Source organism: Misgurnus anguillicaudatus, chromosome 21 (assembly GCF_027580225.2).
Source record: "Misgurnus anguillicaudatus chromosome 21, ASM2758022v2, whole genome shotgun sequence".
Taxonomy (NCBI): Eukaryota; Metazoa; Chordata; class Actinopteri; order Cypriniformes; family Cobitidae; genus Misgurnus; species Misgurnus anguillicaudatus.
This window is the reverse complement of record NC_073357.2, coordinates 36,261,118-36,279,817: the sequence shown is the minus strand read 5'-3', so window position 1 is coordinate 36,279,817 and position 18,700 is coordinate 36,261,118. Positions and strand designations below refer to the sequence as shown.

Sequence of the window (18,700 nt, the reverse complement as noted above, 5' to 3'; positions counted from 1 at the left end):
AAGTAGACTAAGCAGGGATGGATTATGGCGATGATGTGCCCTGGGCTCAAGTGTTGGTTCGCCTCTGCCTGTATGCCCCATTTTACAGGATTAACAATGGCACTAATACGCGGGAGAGAATGCACACAATATTCTGTACTTTAACACCACAAATTGGTTTATTTATATCTCACCAGTATCTGACAACATACTGTACAACATACTCAATCAAAAAGCCCGGTTGCATGAAAGTCCTTAAGATAAGAAATCCCTTAAATATAAGGTTAAGGGTGTTCTTAATAAAAAATGGGTTGCAAGAAAAAACCTTAAGTGAACCTTAGTGCTGTCAATAAGTATTTACCCTTAAATGCTAAAGTATTACCTTAAGTTCTGTTATGCATTGCTACAAAGTCCTTAAGTACCATTTTTCCCTTAAAACTTAAGGGACTATAACAGGTCCCTTAACCTCACACGCGATGGCTGATTTTATGGTTATTTAAGAAAATGAAGTACCAACGCGCATTTCTAACGTTTGAAATAATCCCTTAGAGAAAAGTGATGCGCATTTATTAGCGGTTTGATCGTCCGTCAATCTAAACAGTTTCCAGTTTGAATTACTTTCAGGTTTTAAACATGCAGCACTTTACAGTCTGTTATTTGCGATGTTTCATTGTACACAAATCTGCCGTCTGTTGAGCTGCGTGTGTTAATTTGTTTATGCTGTGAGATTTTGTAATTATAGCAACCGCTCCTCCTCTGCTGTCTTTTGGCAGAGACTATTGTAAAATACTTAGAATAGACACTTAGGTAAGGGTGACAGTTAAGACCTTTGTTGCAACGCTCTTAAATAAATCCTTAGAGATTTTTTTCTCCCTCAGGGAAACCCTCACTTAAGGAGTTTCATGCAACCGGGCAGGCACACCTCTCCAAATCATATCTCAGGAGAAAATTCTTATTTGAAAAACGCAGAGTTTCCATTGGAATCAATTGAAAACATGCGCTGGCCGCGAGTGTAAAAGCTTTGTGTGTCCAGCCCCTTAAAGCAACACTATGTAGTTTTTTTACCTTTAAATAATGTCTCTAAAATTATTTCAGTGATAGAACAACTTTTAACTGGACAAATTGTACTGTTGCTGCAACCTGAGCAGCCTCCTAGCTGCTACAAGCACTTTCTGAAAGTGGCGGTGGAGGGTAGAGCACGCAGCCCCGCCCCTCCCCCTGCCTGCAGAAGAGTGTCTGATAGCAGGCACTGTTGCGCTTTTCAACCACATGGGGGAGCTGTAAGTCATTTTTACATGGAAACTACATAGTGTTGCTTTAAATCTTAGAATAAAAAGTTGGTTTAAATTTACCTTAGCTTCCACATCATCATCAAAATCCAGTTCCCTCACAAGATCGCATTCAATGGCCATTAAAGACAGTGAATTTAGACGTCCTTGACACATTTTGCTTCTTAGTTCGTTTTTTACTCTTGCCATTAGAGAAAATGAACGTTCTACTTCACAGTTGCTGACTGGCAAGGTGATGAAAAGCTGTCCTTTTTGTGCTTTCTTATCACTCATCCACTTGGTTGTGGTTTTAAACTCATTTTTGTTTTGGTTTTTGAGTAACCGTCTTCTACGCGTGACTTTATATTACGCAATGCTTTTCACTCGCCTCTAGATGTCCCTCTCAACAGCGCAGAAATACATAAAAATTATTTATTTGATTTATTTACTAGTTAATACTTTGCAACTGCAAAAAACACATTATTCCTCAATATTTAACACAATTTTACTGAAAATAAAATTAAAATAAAAATATTTATTTGAAAAGAATAGACACAGCAGTGTTTCCTCTAGGATTTTTTCCAGCTGTGGCGGCAGGGGGCGCCCATGATGATTATAAATGTACATTTTTTTTATGTAGAATATAGGCTACAGTAAACTAACATGTATTTTTTTATCATTTTCATGCTGTCATTTACTTTTCCTTATATTTATAGCATATTGCTTTTCCATGTTTAATCTAAACTGTATTTTCTTAAAAAATACGTAAGTTTTATATTTTATAGCTTCATACGGATCTTTCATTGTAGTTTTAATGTAGTGTGCAAGTTCGTGCTCATGTTTAGCGTTACAGAGCTGTTGCAAAGTCACGCACAGTCCTGTTTGATAATCCGCACCGCTGTGATTTGACAGAACACCTGACCAGTTATCCGACATCAGCAGCAATTTATTCCAGCATTCCACACTCGGCCTGTTTGACATAAAGAGCCCGACCCGGTCACACCGCAAATCGCGCAGCTAAATATAAACCTTTAACGTTCTTCAGACAGAGCTTAAACACAAATAAGCCATTTAAAAACTGCTATCGGAATCGAGTCGAATTTTGGTCTTGGACCTGCAGTTTAGCCTACTCTTTATTGAGTCCCGACCTGCATCTACAACGCAAATGACACTTTAATATTATTACACCCGTTACATCAAATATTATGCGGTTCACCCGCGGGTACCCCGATCCTGCTGTCTGAAAACAGATGAAACCGTCTCTCAGCGTCTGCCTCAAGTTTTAATTACCAACATCCGTCTCTTTCACGGGAATAATGTAAGTTTCCTTCCAAACAGATTTGACTATTAATGTCTTGCAGTCCCATATAAGTAGTATTCAGGTTTTAGCCTTTTGTTTTTGGACAAACATCTTATCATTTAATGTGAAACTTTGTGAGGGTCGATCTGAAGCACATAAGATTGACTGACAGCTGAGCGGTCAGCAGCGCTCTGCGCTTATAGTCTATATTCTGAATAACTAATGGCCTGATAAGTTGATAATATGAGTACAGTGATTACAAATTAATGTCCAAAAAACTTGTAATATGTTAAATCGAAAGTTTAATCATGTCTTTTCTCGCAGCCCAGCGCTGCGTCCGTGTATGCGCATGTGAAAAGCATACGCGTGATGACCTTGCAACTTAAATTACCCTTAATTTATTGCCATACAGATAAAAGTAAAATAACATTCGAAACTGAAAATTGTTTTTTTTTATTTGTGTAAACTCACAAAAAGGAGAAAACCTTGTGCTTATTTAAAATCATTAAAAACACGACGTGCTTTCTGCTGCTTTGGTTTAACAGCGCGTCACAAAAAAAAGAACAGCAACTCAAATACTTTTTTATTCGTTTTGTCAATCTGATAATTATAACATATTTCGTGTAGGCTTATTTATTTTATTATTATTTCTCAAAACAGAGACGTAGCCTAATCATCATCTGTTGATTTAAATCTATTTGTGCATGAAACTAAACCCATGGGGGAAATGATGATATTTTAGGAGATTTATTTATTATAAATGAGTGAACAACGCGAATCCAGAAAGGAATTTATTTCTTTAAAACAGCCAGTCTGGCAGGACGGTAACTTTATTTATTTTGCGAGCTGCCGCCGTGGGTTTTGTCTAGAAGGAATACAGAAAATGCCGAAAAGTTTAGGATTAGATTTGGAGGTAGGATTTTTAGGGTGAAAACAGCGGCTCTGGCTAAATGAGAGACAAATACATTCTACAATCCTGTGAAATTTTGTGTTTAGAGTTGGGTTTGGGTGAAGGATTAGGATAAAACAGTGCTCATCCGGCGAGATTTCGTTTGCTGTATCCCTTCTATCCTCAACCGCAGACGTGGCGGGGATGTTTTAGGCGTGGCGGCCCGCCACGGTTGAATGTATATAGCGGAAACACTGCACAGTAAATTTGACAGGGTCCCCTGGTGGCCAGTGCCCTGGGCAAGTGCCCAGTAGGCCCGTGCGTTAATCCGTGTCTGAGACTAAGAAGTGTCACAGAATCGGGCATAACCAGTTGCCACCTCAAACTCTTAACGTTATTGACACATACGCCTTATTCAGCCTCCAGCCATGTTGATTCCAGAACGAGGCTGTGAGGGATAAACGGCCAGAGCGTGCACTTTAAACCTATTCTTTTGTACCGGGATGCGGGTCATTTAGCCATCAAAACACAGAAAATACATAACTTGACAAATTTCCACAGGACAAAGAACCTCAGATTAAGAGGTTAATCCCTGTAATAAGATGTGTTTTCGTCGATTGGATCATAAGTGGACGAGAGAGACACATCACGTTTACCCTTGGTATTTAAGTCCGTCTCTTTTTGTTCATTTTCGACTGGTTCTCTCCAGATTACTGAGGGGATGCTCTGTGGACGAGTCCCTCTCCTGACATTTAAACATGAGCGAGAGTAATGATGAGTTTAAATGGACGCGAACTAATATTATTTCAGAGTCCAATGCTTGTGTTTTTAGTAAACATGTTACACAATGTTTTGTCCGTGTATATGTAAGAGCTTTCTCTGATATTGGTGAAAAAAGATCACGCGACTTTCACACGCTTGTAAAATGAAACGAAAGACACGCAGATCAGCCACTTTAGTTTTATAAGCCTACTACTATTCAAATGTTTTAGGGGCACCTTGACTAAGGTTATTTAATAGTATCTTTCCACATATTACTACAATAGTAAATTGATAAAAATTATGGAACTATGAAAGTTAATACCGTGACTGAAGAATTTGTTATTAAAGTGATCCATTCGTTTTAGACCCCTGCATTAGCCTACAGCATTTATCATTGACTGACATTCAGATATGAACCTTATTAATATTAAAGGTGAGCCCTAAAGTCTGATTATTTGACAGTGAGTTTACGTTTAATTTTGTATGAATGCTAAATACAAATAAAAAATGAAAATCAATTTATTTAGTCTTATAGTCTTAGTCTATATAGTGTTATAGGAGGAGGCTTCATAGACTTGGTAAATTAATTTGTTTCCAAGTTTGTGTTTTGGGCATTCTATGCAGTTTATCACAAGGCTTTTTTAACATCCATACAGTTATCGGATCTATACCGTATCGACCGAAATTTAGAAGTACACTGTCGATAAACTCAGTTGAAATGCCAACCAAAGTAGTTTAGCAACGAAACACAGCGTCTGCTCAACATGGCGGAAACATCAATTCTACAGCGTGATTGAAAGTTACACCCTCTATCTTTGCGTATACATGAGGGCAGTGTTATGAAAATGTTTCAAACCAGTATGACGTCTAGCTATATAGGAGTGTTAAACGATCCGTTTTAGGTGGGCGTGGATGAGGCTTCACTTTTAAAAAGATCTCTTTGGATTTGAAACTTTAATATAATAAGGCCTAAAAAAAATTTTTTTTTTGGTTCCGGTTTCCGACCGACCCTGCCAATTTATGTGCGACCCAAATTTATTTTATGAGCTTGGGGAAGAAATAATACACATTAAATAAATACACAAATAAAAAAAAATTGAGGCGAACTATAATTTACCTTTTAGTACAGCACCGTTTTTGTAAAGCATGCGTCCTCCAGCAACAAACAAAGCAGCTACACAGTCGTTAACACAATAGTTCACAGATCGTTATCGCCACTTACAGAAGCATTGGTTGAGAGACGCGCACGCGATCAGTGGGGCGTTGCGGACCAAAGCGTCACATTCCAGAGAGCGCGCGAGAGCTGATGGACTTGCGAATGCACAAGAGGACGCAGTCTGAGCGCATACACACTTCGGGAAAGATAAAATAATTGCATGGAAGTGATTGATTAGATATAAATTGCGTGCAAACTCTCAGGGCAAGAGCGAAGAGAAATTCAGCGCATCTGAATGCACACGAAATCAAAAGAAACCCGCCATCGAGAGGTTCGCGCATCATTTTAATGTAACAATAATGCCCTCCCGACATTTGTCATTAAAAGTCTTAAATCACTTTTATCAGAAACCATTTAGCTTATAAAATACATCTGCATGCCAGTAAAATTAATGTACATATCTTGACAGTATTTACTGCTGTTGTTAATAAATATTTAAAGTGGTTATCGATGGGTTTTGTGTTTATCTTTTCAGATTAGAATTAGTGTTTCTTCTACACCCCTGTTCTACTTTTAATATATTCATTCAAAGTTAATCTATTTATGCCTTAATTACTAGCATGTTTTTCATGCATCTAATATGATCTATACTGATATTCCAGCTATACCAGCTAAATGTTGTCTTAATTCGGGTAGTCAGACTGCATTTGAAATTCAGTCTGCATCTAATTTAGCAAGTAAATTTGCTCGAATTAAAGTAATTTTAGGATGCCAAAGTCACATTTAATCATATACAATTTAACTTTGGCTAGTACCTTTGAAAAACAAATAGCCACTTTGGCTGGTGAGCAAAAAAGTTAATGTCAAGCCCTGATTATGCTACAAAGAGTTCCACTTTTATACTTTAGCCACAGGCTCACGTAAGATATTTTTCATATCATACAGACAGATTCAACACCGGCCTCCACATATTGCGTTTCGTTATTTATTTATTTTTTTACTTTAACCCTCTGGGGTCGGACCCTTTTTGGACACAGTCAGAGGTTCTGAGATGCTCTCACATTTGGTCTTTTTTCAGTTGCTTTAAAACACATTAATGGCTAATATCACATAACACTGTATTCAGCACAAACTGTGCTATAATAATATTTAAGATAAATGTATGTACATGTTTGTATTTTTAAGTAAATGATGTTTATGCGTGGTTAGTAAAAAAAAGAAAACAAAAAGTTGCTGAAATAAGGCCAAGTAACACATCCTAAACATTTGTTAACAAGCAAAAAAGTTATCTACTCTTGTAGAGTAGAGAATTTGCTACAAAAAGATGTAAAAACCATTTAACCCACTCATTCACGTGAAAAAATACATTGATTTAACTTTTGTAAGACACTTTTTGCTGTGTAAAGGCAATATGCATGGGAGGGTCAATGGTCATGAATATTGATGTGTTTTACACCTGAGGAGACCCAACCCCCTAATGGCTCAGTGAGGAATGTTGGGACAAAAGAACTGTGACTGTGGGGAGACTTGAAGAGAAAAACTTTTGCTTGAGACTTAAAGAGAAAAACTTTTGCTTGTAGTTAAAAAAAAAAAGGTTAAAATAAAGTACAAAAGGCCTTTTTAGTAAAATAAAAGTCTTACAGGGTTGCAAAAAATGCTAACAACATGAACAATACAATAGATTTAAGAAGCTTTATTGTAATTATAAACAAAGAAGCTTAATTGTAATTATAAATAATAAAGTAACAATATGTATACATGTAACAATATTCTATATGACCAGTACAATATGGCTCTAATTAAAAGAAAATGATTCTAAATGTCAGCTGTGAAAGTTTGGTGTGCATCTAAAAATACTTCCAAATATAAAAAATAAGGTATACATTTGTAAACCATCACACACTGTAACTCTTTGGGAATGAAGTTAAATGTTGTCGTGCCATTGTTCAAAACGTGCGAGTACCAGACGAAGTTGGTGTTGCAGACACATTCCTGAAAACATATCTTAATTAATATCATGTATTTTCAAAGTACAAAGCAACACATCAGTATTACTAATATTGAGAACTTTTTTTAATAATAATAGGGGTGACCCCGAATAGTTGAAGATTCGATGCATCGGAGAAGCCGGATTCGACTACCAATCTCACAGTCGAATCGTTGCAGATGTGTTATGAGATGAGGATCATTCAATTTTGGCCGTATATGGGTGCACACATTATCTGATTTCGCACATAACAGCTTTCTCCCAATATATTGATATACAGCATAATATTATAATGCTGCCAATAATATGTGATGTAGCAGCTTTCAATAAATATTTTTAAAATGCGTTAATAAATCCAACAATCCCTGTGACAGGGCTACACGTCCAAAAAGAGGTTCCTATGTTAATAAACCATTGCCTCTTTGTTTCTACATTTAAAAGACGAAGCTGGCAATTCTGGCAATACTTTCGTTTTTTTATTAATTTCTTAATTTTATTTATAAATCACTCTGGTTTATCTGATTTATCTATTTGGCTTGTGTTTTGTTTCCGTGCACTTGAGGCATTTTGCACATTTGTTCTGCACGTTGTTACTTCTGACCTTATTTGATTTAAAAAATTTATTTATTATAAACGTAAATTCTGATATAATTTAAGTCTGTACATTTTGGATTGTTTTTCGTTCTATCGATGTTGCGCTATTTCGTTCTGGCCATGTTTGCGCATGCAATTTTGCCGAACGTGCTATAGGTGCTCTGCGTCTCATATTTAGAATTTCATCAAACTAAACATTACAAAACGGATGTTTTGGGGCGGGCATAAGTTTTAAAATGTATTTAAAACCGAGTGGTTATCTATTATGGTCGGTGTTCACTTTCAAATGATAGCAAAGAGATTCCTGAAATAAATAATATCATCAGGTCTTTCTGTATCTAAAGTGAATACAGAGATGATCAAAGTCAAAGCAAGCAAGCAGGTATTTCTGTGCTAAACAATAACGCGGAGTGTCTATAAAATCATTAATTTCAGTGTTTTTCTTGTTATAAATTAACGTTTAATGAATTGTATACATTATAGCTTATAGTTTTTATCATTTACAGTAACAATCACAAATTATTTGTCATTTGTCTTTTTTTGGTCATGGCTTTGACGCGCTTAATTTCCGAATTAAATAAAAATAAATAAAAATACTAAATTGTAGCCGGTTTCCAAGGTAGGATCACCTTTGTTATTTTTTAGGTTTAGTTCTCAAAATGTTTTTTTGTGTGATGTTCTGTAGATCGTGGCATAAAAATGTTATGAGGAATAATTAAACAAATTTTGCCTTACATTTTACCTTAAAAAATATATATATAAATTGTATCACTTTATTTATTTCGGGTTCGTTTCTGCATGCCCCCGTGCGAGTAAATGATGATGAAGCCACGTTACTAAAAAAAAATTAAAAACATTATTTGTATCATGTATTTTCGGAAAATACAGATATGTTTATATATATACATCTTGTATTTTCCAAATTACTACGCAAAACATCAGTAAAAGTCTACTAATAAAACAGAAAAGCCCGCAAATGTGACTTACCCTGTATGAATGTCCGTCGCATTTCTGCAAATGCCCGCTGAAGAGGAGAGTGATGCTGCCACATTCCTACAAAAGTTTTTAATAATTAATATAATGTATTCTCCACAGTAACAAACTTATAAAGCAATACTAAGGCGGTAAAGCATAGTTGAGATAAGATAATTGGGTACATAGATGCGGTATATCTTTGTTAACGGGCCATTACCGGACATATTTATGGCTAAACATTAACACATTACATATCTCCGGATACATTTACAGCACATCGATACTACATCGATACATTTACACCCGAACAGATAGTCGCGTAAACAAGACTTGTTGAGGCATAAACACACTAGTCAAAATATATTCTAAATAGTGATATTGTTTTATGACATATTGAATATTTACACCATACAATCATACTGTTTAACGCATGACATATCTTCGGGCTCATTTACAGCACAATACACCCGAGCAAATAAAGAAGGCTTATTGATAAGTCGGCATGGACACTATTGTTATAGTAGTGATATTGCTTTATAACATTCACATTACACTTATCAGCATACGGTTTAATGTAAGAACTATAATTTTAATGTTAATACAAATTGCCAATTACGAGACGTTTTTTATAAAGTCATTATGAATATCTGCTTGCAAACAGTCAGTATACAGTATATAAAAGTTACACAACATTTAAACAAATGTAGGTAAAACTTACTCTTAAGAATTATATCCTCAGCTGGATCAAGTCGCTCTTCAAAATACAAACGTTCATCGTCGGAGTCCTGCTCTTCGTCTGAAGAAACAGTGAACTCTTCTTCCTCGCTGTCCAGGAGCATAGAGCTTCCTCACCTGTAAAGCGTGTCATCTTCCGAACGCGTTGATAAGTGGATGAAACTGTCAAAACTCGCTGCTTCTTAAAGCATTGTTTGTGGGCGTTGATCTTGTTTGCATAGCCCGCATCAGGTAATTTCCATATGAATGGCGCGCACAAGGGAAGGTGGGATTACATTAGCGCTAATGAGGTCGAGCCAGAAAAACTGTACCTCTCTTTACTTACATGTCGATTACACAAACAGACAATGAGTTCTTCAGATTTTAATTACATCATGTAAAAGTAGACATTTCAGGCTTTCTTTAGACACATGTATCATGATCGTGTGACAAGTATTGGCGGAGTTATCAGTTCATGTTTGAAACGTGTTTGAGGAAAATGGTCAAGGAGACAGAGATGTCGAAATGCACTCCCTGTTTATTTTCTTTATTTGCCAAAAGCACACAGTTTTGTTGTTATTATGAAGGCACTCACATTAAAGTAGAGACTTCACAGTTTCGAATGATGTATTGCATGTATGTGTATGATTATGAATGACGGAGTATTTTAAGTGGATGTCACAGGAAACAGGAAAAAATGCGTCAAAACGCGGCCCCGCGTTTTTGGACCCCAGGGGGTTAAAACACGCAGTGTATTCGTTCAGCTGCATTTACTGCTCTCTCTCTCTCTCTCTCTCTCTCTCTCTCTCACTCACACACACACACACAATTAAAAAGAGATAATCCGTGGAGATCTGTGGCTCTGCGCTGCGTGAGACAAACACGCAATATGGCCAAAGTCACCTCAAATATATCCGCTATTCAATTTAAATATTTAACAATTTCCTACCTATCCCTTGCTGCCACTGTAAAAAAAATAAAAATAAAATAAATTCCCTACCGACCCATGACCTAAACTGACAACCAACCGGAACCAAACTTTTTTTTTTTATGCCTAAGTGCTCTCACGGAACTTCGAAGAGTAACACTGCATAAGTAAACACATCAAGTCAGGGATTGGTGCTAATGATTTCCAATATACAGTATACAATATTCACAAGAGGGTGCACTTTTGACAAAAAAAAACCTTTTGTAAGGCAACCTTTGGTCATTTTTCGCCCTAGGCTACTGCCTATCTTGCTAAAGTCACAGGCTGGCCCAGCAGACAAGTTTTCATGACCGTTGTTGGAATGTGATAAAATTTGTCATCCAGTTGAATCGTGAACCAAATATCTATTTACATGTTTAATTTTTAAATGTCTTTGTTAATTACTATTCAGACTTTGGATCTCCCGACCTTAAGGTTAAGCAATTATTTGAGTGTTTTGCACACAAAAGCTTTAGCTGATTGTTCTTCCTTGTGTTGACTCGCAGGTCAAGTTAAGCTGCGGAGTGCCAATAACAGGTAAGCATATCTGAAAGTTCTCAAGTTAGTTCTTAACCCTCTGGGGTCTAAGGGGTTTTTAGGGCCCTGGAGAAGTTTTGACATGCACTGACATTTGTGCTTTTTTCAGTTGCTTAAAAACATAATAATGGCAAAAGTCTTATAACACTGTGTTCAGCACAAACTGGGCTACTATATTATATGATCAACATGTATGTACATGTTTGTATTTTTGAGAGAAAAATGTTTATGCGTGGTTTTTGAAAAAGCTAAATGTTTAAGTGACTGATATAAGTCAAAAAAACTCATACTAAACATGCTTTCCCAAGACTTTTCAAAACAGGGTCTAGTAGTCTAGAGTTTTTTCTTTAAAATGATGTAAAAATCATTCTGCTTACTCATTTACATAAGACAATAATATTGATTTACAATTTCAAAGTCACTTTTTGGTTAGGAAGGCAATATGCAAGGAGGCTGGAAGCTCTTGAATAGTCTGTGATTGACAGCTGAAGAACAAAACACTTGCATAATGAGCTGCATAGGCTAATGAGCCTTTAGGCAGTAAGGCGACGCCTTGTTACGTGTTTGTTTGTGAAAGCAACACAAAAGAAATGCCTTCCCATGCGTGATCCTGCGTTAAATAAACTTACCGTGCAGAGATATACGCGAACAAACAGGGTTTTAGATGTGTTTAGATCCGTCTTAATACTAAAGTGCGTCAAATATGAGGCATTGTGTGTTTGTGTGTGCGTTTGGCCGTCAACCGCGTCTGACGGAAGCACAAAGAAAACATAAGTGCCTGGAGATGACTTGTATTTACAGGCGAGAGAGCATACTTTATAATTTTACCACAAAGCGCGTCAAATATGAGGCATCTTGTGTTTTTGTGTGCGTTTGGACCTCGATCCCATCACACTGACGAAGCACACACTCGCGTCTTTTTGGAGATAACTTTATGCGCGAGTAAACAAGTAGATGTGATGTTTGCAATGGCACCTTTTATAAGAATACCACAAAGCGCGTCAAATATGAGGCATCGTGTTTGTGTGTGCGTTTGGACATCGCGTCACTGACGAAGCACACACACTCGCGTCTGTTTGGAAATAACTTTAGGCGCGAGTAAACAAGTAGATGTGATGTTTACAATCGCATATCTTATAATGATACCACAAAGCGCGTCAAATATGAGGTATTTGTGTGTGCGTTTGGACGTCGATCGCGTCTGTTTGATGAAGCACACACACTCGCGTCTGGAGATAACTTAAGTTACAGTCCGAGTAAACAAGTAGATGTCATGTAACCAACACTTGGATTAAAACTCAACACAGCACTGAATGGCTGCAGAGGAGTCTCCATTGACTGGGGTTGACTAATGAATATGGATGATCTCTGCTCTTCTCTTCAATGGAGCGGGGCGTGGCTCATTATAGATAATGCAGGAACACGAGAAAGACGGTACATCTCCCTCTTCTAACACAGTTAACAACGAATTACAATATTTGATTTCGATTTCACTTACATCTTCCAAAAGCAGACATTCCAAGCATTATGTAGATATGTATCTTTTGTTTATATGACAAATATTCCTTAAGTTACAGTTAATTTTTCTGACGTGTTTCTGAAAGGACTTCACTGAGGGAGAGAGAACAAAACACGCATCATGTTTATTTTCTTAATTTTGCGAAAAGCACAACATTCTGTTTTTTATTGGGAGTGGACAGAAAAAAACTAGACACTTTAACGTTTTAAATGATGTATAAATCATATCTGTATGACCAAAATCAGCAGAGTTATCTAACTCTCTTTGCGGAGTGATTGAAAAATAAAGAGTTTGCGGCGCCCGCGCCACCGTCGACCCCAGAGTGTTAAAATTAACAGTCAGTTTGAATTAATATGGTAAATGAAAAAAAAACTATTAACATGTCTGTCGCTATTAGGGGTGTAACGGTACGCAAAAATCACGGTTCGGTGGGAACCCCGGTTTTGAAGCCACGGTTCGGTTCATTTTCGGTACAGTAAGGGAGAAATGCAAACATTAAACTGCAGGTTGTTTATTACTTTAAACTTTTTTTTACAATTTGTTTACACTTTTTTAAACACTTTATTAAAGTATAACAGATAAAATATATATAAAATGAAAAAATAATAAATAAAATACTACTGCAAAGTTATTTTTTACATTATTTTATAACAGAAGGTAACTCACAGAATTGAATTGGCTATGTACCATCTCTGTATAAAAATAATATTACTGCTCTATGTGTAACTGCATAGCAAGCAACATGATGATATACTTATTATACACTCATTTTGAGATTAGTGAGTTGCATACATAGCCATCTTTGATCTTTTGCACGTTTCTCCTAATCTTTGTTTGTGTCATCAATGTAAGCTGTGACTTTACTTACGAACCCCTCCGCAGCTGAGTAAGCCCGGGTTACAGCTCTTCTCTGTCCCGACCAGCTGATCGCATTGTGACAATGATATGATTGACGTGATATGCAGATGAAAAATCTGATCACGCATTCCTTATTCTTGCTGTCACAGAAAGCGCGTCTCATGAATGCGTAGCAACGAAAGACGTGCATCCTCTCACGCACTTTTGAAAGAACAAAGCAGCGCGTTGACACGCGTTTAACATGCGCTTTTAGATACGACACGTAAACGTTTACATCAATAATCAAACGGATATACAACTAAGTAAATAAAAATCTTTCTGCGGGCCGAATTATGTTATATGTTTGACAGAAGACTTGCGCTGAACGCGGAGACTTCCGCCACTTAATATGTTCGTGCGGAAACGCACGTATTATGTTCCGCACAGGCGCACACAAAATGCTTTCGGTGCGCGTGCGCACCGTGCCGAAAGCCCTGAACCGAAACGGTCCGGTTCGAATACACGAACCGTTACACCCCTAGTCGCTATGTTACTATCCAAAGATGCAAAGATCAAAATCCAAACAACTTTGAGGATATAAAAATGCTCAGGCATTTCAGAACTAGGGATGGGAATTGATAAGAATTTAACGATTCCGATTCCATTATCGATGCTGCTTATCGGTCCGATTCCTTAACGATTCTCTTATCGATTCTCATTGGATGAGGGAATAAACACAAATTTGTATGTTTGTATTAACTCACTTTAATATCTGTTCAGAAGACACAGATCAGAGTATACACCCATTATGTGTAGCAACCTCATGAACAAACTTAAAAGTAGTAAAAGTAAAAACATTACTAGATGTTAAATGTACTGAAATATTAAATATTAACCAAAAACTTGGATTTAAAATTATGATAATATGCTTTGGAATGTATGTTTTCAAAAAAATAAAAAAACACTGATAAATAAGAATACTTGAAAATGTACTTTTAAGTAGAAATACTTAAGTAGTGTCTGCCTCTACTGGTCGGTTAAAGTTGTTTATCCTCGCCTCTGTCATTTTATTCCTCCCTGCCTCTGTAAACGGAGTAGCTAGAGGTGCACGAGAGATATTTCTGCAGCCTCTGAGCCCGTGTGTGAGAGCCAGCCAAACTCTAGCCGTCATCAATTTGATGGACAATGACAACGGAGATCTGTATAGTAAAAGTTTATATAATGAAATGGCGCTCACATTAACATTAACACATTACCTTCGGCATTAATAACAGATGACGTCCCGTTAGCTCCGCTGGTGCTTGACTCGCTGGTGTTGTTGTGAAATAGTGTATCAAACACGCAACAGTCCTGCAACACGACCGTATTGTCATATTTTCGCGTGAAGTATATGTTATTGATTCAGCTGTTTCAGTCTTTCACAAAGCCTCGCTCTGCCCACCACTAAATATAACCAAACTTTGGATCGTTCTGCCTCGATGCAATGTTTGCTGCGTTCTAAACCAAAACAACACAGCGTGTGTGTGACGTCATGAAACATTTGCAACAAGCGGAATCGATAAGCGGAATCGTTAAGCAGGCATGCTAACGATTCAAAGGAATCGATTCACTGGGCACCGGTTCTTTAAGAAGAACCCTATTCAGAACCACAAAACATTTGAGATGCTGGAGTACAATATCAGTTAGTCGGATTAATGGTTAGTCCAATTATGCACCTCTTGTTTTCATGAAGCATCTTTTGTGATATCACAATGCACAGAAAAATATGTGGATAAAAACATGGATTGTAATTTTTATCAGGGCAGTTGTGCATAGGGGTGGGGAAAATAGATTCTTACGCCTGTTTTACACTCCGTATGCAGTGCGTTTGCGGTGCGTATTGCAGTACGTATGCGGTGGGATCCGTCAAGCATCCGCTGTGCTTTCACACATACTCCGTTTGCAGTGCGTTGCTAACCGCTGCTGCTGCGTATCAAATGATCATGTGATTGACACTTTCTGTTGAAAAGCGCATCCCCAATAAACAATATAATAGCATGTTGTGTTTTTTTCACAAAACAATATACTTTAGATATTATGTGATATACTAGTTAGGATGTTTAAAATCTCCAGTGTAGTGGACGTGGTCAGGACACATGAATGGATCAAAGGTCCATTTATCTCCACATATATCATAAATATAAATTAGCATTATAACTTTTGAAGTGAAAATATAAGACAGTCATATGGTTACATTATACATTTCCTACTAACTTATTTATATATTTGCATAGACGAGAGTATTTATATAACGGCAATGATCGTCTCATATGGCAAGAAATATTTGCATTCTTACAATCATTCAAGATCCACACATTATTTCATATTACTCCCGTTACTGAGCACGTTCGTCTCTGGCCCCGCTCTGTTATAATAGAGCAGATTGACAGGTGCGCTTTCCCGTCTTACAAACAGATCATTTTGTATAGTTCTCCTTAGAAAAATTAACCATAATTTTATTATAAGGAAAACGTTTTTTTATCAGATTGATTACGGTTTGTATTCCCTTAGTTTAACTAACAATTCCATATGGTTATGGTGAGACAATAGTAAATTTGGTTAGGCTACTGTTGTTTTACTACAAATAAAAACTAAAATTAAACAATTATTATTAATTAAACAATGGTAAAATGAATAGCATACTTTATGTATATGCATGTATATAAACACGGTAGAATATTTAACAAGATGTTATACATATCATTTTCAACTTGTAAGTTTTTTATTTAATTGCTTCATACGGGGATTAAACAAATTAGATTACAAAAAAACTACTGAAAACTTTATTTACATCCATTAAGGGTGAAATGCCCTGCACCGCATCTGCAACGGACCAGCCCTGTTAACATGGCTACGTAAAAAATTACGCACCGCAAACGCACTGCATACGGAGTATGTGTGAAACAGGCGTTACAAACATTGCGATGCGAACATGGACAGCTCACACCATACACCCATCTACATTGCAGCTTACATAAGCAGTAGAGAAAAGAAAAACCCAAATACATCTAGCCCTGTTTGACTAATTCTAAAGTAATGATGAAAAAAATATTTTGGAATGTTCCTAAAAATAGTGAAAAAGAATTATTTCTTTTCTCCCTTTTCTTTTTTCAGTGAGTGGCATTCAGAAACTGCGCTATTAAGTAACTGTACAGCATCGGAATTCAATAAATAAATACATTTGTGAATAAATTAGTGCATATAGTGTTTCTCAAAAGCTGTCACTGACTGTTTAGATATAAGAACATGAACATACTTCTATAAAAATATGCACATAGTGAACACCTGTAGTGAATACAGATGATGCTCAGACTACGGCTGCAACTGTGGATTTTTTTTTTGTAGATTATTCGAATAGTGGGGGTCTCACGAGACCAGACACTAGATTTGGTTCACGAGACAAGACAAGATTTTTACACCTTTTAAAATGGGCACCTATTATTCGGTTCATGATTTTACATTTTTCTTTGGTGTGTAAGTGTGTTTTAGTACATGTTAAACATATGTAAAAAATACAAACCCCAAAGTAAACAATGATGCAAGTTATCGCTTCCAACGTAAATCTTTTTTCTTGGATAACAACCAACACACAGATTTTAGGCAACCGTTTACTTCCTGAGATTGATGATGTAGAGAAGACCGACATTATCATAATTCCTCCCGCTTTAACTCTTGCTAGCATTGCATTGTGACCAAATCTTACAAACATGGTAAGAGGGTCACATTTCCAGCTGACATCGAAGGTATTTAGGCCAATCACAATTTACAGAATAGCTTGCCAATCAGGGACATGGCGCTTTTCAAATCGATCAGTTTTGTTTCAAATCAGTGCGTTTCAGTAAAAGAGTGAATCTGGAGCTACAAAAAGAGACCTATTACTATGACATAATCTACTATGACACTTAGGTTAGTTTTTTTTACTAAAACTTCTTGTATTTGTTTTTGGTAGGTATGTTGTTGACTTGAAGATGAGGTGGACTTGTAAGTACTGCATTTTTGACAGTACTAAAAAAGAAATTATTATTCAACATTACCAATTAAAACATGGACATCATGGGAGGACCTGTCCTTTACCATGTATCTACCAAAAATGTGTGTGCTCCTTTAGAACTCGGGTAGCACTGAAAAGACATTTGTCCAGATGTCATAGAAAGTCATCTGTAGATTATGTTAATACCCGGGTGAAATGTAACCTCTGCAGTTTTTCGGAGGCCTGCAATGTAAAGCAGTACTTTTCTCACCTGGGGACTCACTTGAAAAATAATGAAGCTGTCCACTGCCCATTTAAAAACTGCAGTTTTCAAACTCGTGTGTACTCTACATTTGTGGCACACAGAAGCAGATGTCATCGTTCCCAAAATTGTGAACATTTTAAAGCAGAGTTAATTGCATGTCAAATTGAGGAAGTTGAGCAAAGGATTGAAGACACAGATGATCAATCTGAAGACAGACTTCCATCAGAAGATCTTTGGCAACCAATACAGTCCAGTCCATTGAATTCCAGCCCAGATCTTACTGTGGAGGACTTGATTAAACATAGGTTGGCTTCACTGTTTCTGCGCATGGAATCTATTTTACATGTCTCTAAGACAGCCATTCAAGAAATAGTTGAAGAACTTGGAAGCATTGGTAGTAATGTGGGAGAGCTTGCTAAGATGTCAGTTAAAAGAATTTTAAACAAACACAACTGTTCATTGGATTCCTCTGTTATATCTGCCATTACAGAAACTGTGCTGGAAACAAATCCTCTTGTGTTTTTGTCAAAGAGAGGTCCTCTTAGCTCTGTGTACAAGAGAACATCATTTTACAAAGAAAACTTTACTGTAATCGAACCTGTTGAATACAGTCTTGATGCTTCTCGGAAGAAATCATTTGTCTATGTACCAATTTTAAAAGTTTTAACTGCATTGTTGAATCGAAGTGATGTCCTAGACAAAGTTTTACAGACAGGCCAAGTAGACTCATGGAAACATTCTGAACAAATAAAAACATTTAGGGATGGGCTGTATTTTAAGGACAACAAACTCCTTTTTTCAGAAGAATTACGCATAGCTCTTGGTCTTTACATTGATGATTTTGAAGTGTGCAACCCTTTGGGCACTTCAAGGAAAAAACACAAGCTTTGTGCCATTTACTGGGTAATTGCAAACCTTCCAGGAAGATACAGGTCCACTTTA

General features: G+C 36.8%; 1 protein-coding gene and 2 long non-coding RNA genes across 3 annotated transcripts in view; 1 reads left to right on the top strand and 2 right to left on the bottom strand.

The window, feature by feature from the left end:
* The window catches only part of LOC129444675 (uncharacterized), a 188,125-nt gene that overhangs the window by 31,480 nt on the left and 137,945 nt on the right, over positions 1–18,700 (bottom strand). The gene's annotated exons all lie outside the window — the stretch shown is intronic.
* Positions 1–18,700, top strand: part of LOC141352908 (sterile alpha motif domain-containing protein 3-like) — a 39,339-nt gene that overhangs the window by 1,414 nt on the left and 19,225 nt on the right. Inside the window, exon 3 of the mRNA XM_073859036.1 lies at positions 11,098–11,128. The gene's annotated coding sequence lies outside the window, so the exon portion shown is untranslated. The remainder of the gene's footprint in view (positions 1–11,097; positions 11,129–18,700) is intronic.
* LOC141352909 (uncharacterized) lies at positions 8,611–9,151 on the bottom strand. The gene is made up of 2 exons (XR_012359965.1): positions 8,923–9,151; positions 8,611–8,771 (listed from the first exon to the last, which is right to left on the bottom strand). It is a non-coding gene; the product is annotated as an uncharacterized lncRNA (long non-coding RNA).